At 58.7% G+C, this 2,288-nt stretch overlaps 1 non-coding gene across 1 annotated transcript in view; it reads left to right on the top strand.

Moving 5' to 3' along the window:
* The first annotated feature begins 1,880 nt into the window (after window positions 1-1,880).
* The window catches only part of LOC145656531 (18S ribosomal RNA), a 1,839-nt gene continuing 1,431 nt past the window's right edge, over window positions 1,881-2,288 (top strand). The window contains exon 1 of the ribosomal RNA XR_014122175.1: window positions 1,881-2,288. This exon is cut by the window's right edge and continues 1,431 nt beyond it. This is a non-coding gene — a ribosomal RNA (18S ribosomal RNA).

The following is a 2,288-nucleotide window of genomic DNA, read 5'->3' as shown; positions in this document are numbered from 1 at the left end:
TAAGAGAACAGCCAGGTGAACCCTGGAGGTTCCGAACTCCAGACCCCTGGACCCGACGGCTCAGTCCGCCTCAGGTGCACTACAGAGGTCCTCGGGCTGTCCCTGAGTGCATTAAAACGGAAATCAGAATTACTCCCCCGGGTGGCACTTCCAGGCTCTCGACCCTCCCAAAGTGTCCGACCAGGGTGCACCCTGCTGGGCATGGTTAGCCGCCAGCCCCCTTCCTGGAGGTCTGGTTGGCACGGGGTTTTGCAAATAGGTCCCGTCGGGTATATGGGAGAGCAAAGAGAATCAATGGGGTCCAAGCACTAAATTCATCCAGTGGCGTTCTCTGGAAGCCCAAGGGGAGTCCGAGGGGTGTTCGGCCGGCAAGGGGAGCTCTCCCTCGGACACATGATCAAACGCCTGTCCCCTACCGGAAAGTGGTGTGCTCTGGATGCCCCCCCCCCCCATCCCCCGAGGGGGGTGCTTATCCCGCGAGGGGAGCCCTCCTCGGGTTAAGTGAACCATCATGCCGATTCCCCTATGGAAGTGGGCACATCCAGGCACACAGTCTGCTTTGCTCTCCCCGACCCGAGTGCGTCTGTTGGGCTGAGTGTACGCCCAGGCAACTGGATCCAATGGCTCAGTCCGCCGCAGCGTGCTTCGACGATGGGTCGTACAGCCATGCCACCAGGGTGGGCGTGTTTGTAAATGTACCAGTGGATTCTCGTCGGCCTGCCACATCCATGGTATCGACCCACCAGGCCTGTCCGACCAGGGGTTGACCCTGGACGGGCACGGTCTGTGGTTTGGCCCTTGTCCTAGATGAAATCGGGCACGGGGTTTTCTGGCCAGGTACCATCGGGTTACTGGGAGAGCGGCTTCGGTCTCCAGGTGAGACCAATGGTGAAGCAGCACGAGGCAATGGAGAGCATGCAAAGCGATGGGGAAGCCATGCACGGCAATGGCCACGAAAAAAAAAAAAAAATCACCACGGAAGGAACGTGAAGAACAAGGAGGAGTGTAGTGACACTGCCCAAAGCTGCCCGGTGTTGCAGGGGTCTATTGGTGTGTTGCTTCCTTGTTTGGTAGAGTGGAGTACCAGACCCGCCAGGGGTAGGCAAACCATTCCCCCTACGGTAAGTGAGGAGCCAGCCATTTGACGAGCGGGTGTCCACGTGTACGGGTGCGAGCGCTATCCCCCCACACGGGGTTAGGCCACGGCCTTAGGTGGACGTCTGCCGACCAGCCCCGGCTGATCCAGAACTTCTGATGTGGAGAGCGGTTTTGACAGATCCTCCCTGGTTCTAGCGGGTCAAGCCTCTGATGGGGGGTGGGGGTTATTTGTAACCCATCCCAGAACTCTCTGGGGGAGACTCAGACGGCCAGTCTGTCTACTCAGTTGTCCTATACTGGTGTCTGTGGTTTGGGAGGAAGGGAGTGCCCTGCTTTGTTGGCCTCCTCTTCAAACCTACCTGGGCCCACGAATCACTCTTCTTGGTTACATCACGAAACGTAGGTTGAGCGAGGCTAGGGGGGAGGGAATTCGACGAGGTCTTTCCCTTGTCCCCCCACCAGCGGCCCACGAAAATCAAAACGGCGTGAAGAGAGGGAACGCCGAAAGCACCTGGAGTCGGCCGTCCGCACCTCCGGAGGAGGTGGACGGGGTACGGTGCGGGCATGACCGGATGGGACAGCTTTGCATCAAGGTGAGAGGTCGGCGTCCGAAGGCCAGAGGGCGGTGCGCGAGCACGTTTACACTGGCCGCGGAAGCTGTCCTGGGTAGCCCTGTATGGCGTCTGGACCTGACGGCGCACGCACTTACAACCCGCTGCTTCCTAGCCCCCGGAAGGGGAGGCGGATGTCACTCGTGGTTCATCCCAGACCACGGTGCAAACTACCTGGTTGATCCTGCCAGTAACATATGCTTGTCTCAAAGATTAAGCCATGCAGGTCTAAGTGCACACGGCCGGTACAGTGAAACTGCGAATGGCTCATTAAATCAGTTATGGTTCCTTTGATCGCTCCACACGTTACTCGGATAACTGTGGTAATTCTAGAGCTAATACATGCAAACGAGCGCTGACCCTTCGGGGGATGCGTGCATTTATCAGACCCAAAACCCATCCGGGGGGCTCGGGCCCCCCGGCCGCTTTGGTGACTCTAGATAACCTCGGGCCGATCGCGCGCCCTCCGCGGCGGCGACGTCTCATTCGAATGTCTGCCCTATCAACTTTCGATGGTACCATAGTCGGCTACCATGGTGACCACGGGTAACGGGGAATCAGGGTTCGATTCCGGAGAGG

This window comes from Electrophorus electricus, unplaced genomic scaffold (genome assembly GCF_041902795.1).
Source record: "Electrophorus electricus isolate QZ-2024a unplaced genomic scaffold, ASM4190279v1 Scaffold75, whole genome shotgun sequence".
Taxonomy (NCBI): Eukaryota; Metazoa; Chordata; class Actinopteri; order Gymnotiformes; family Gymnotidae; genus Electrophorus; species Electrophorus electricus.
This window is presented reverse-complemented; position numbering and strand designations above follow the sequence as displayed.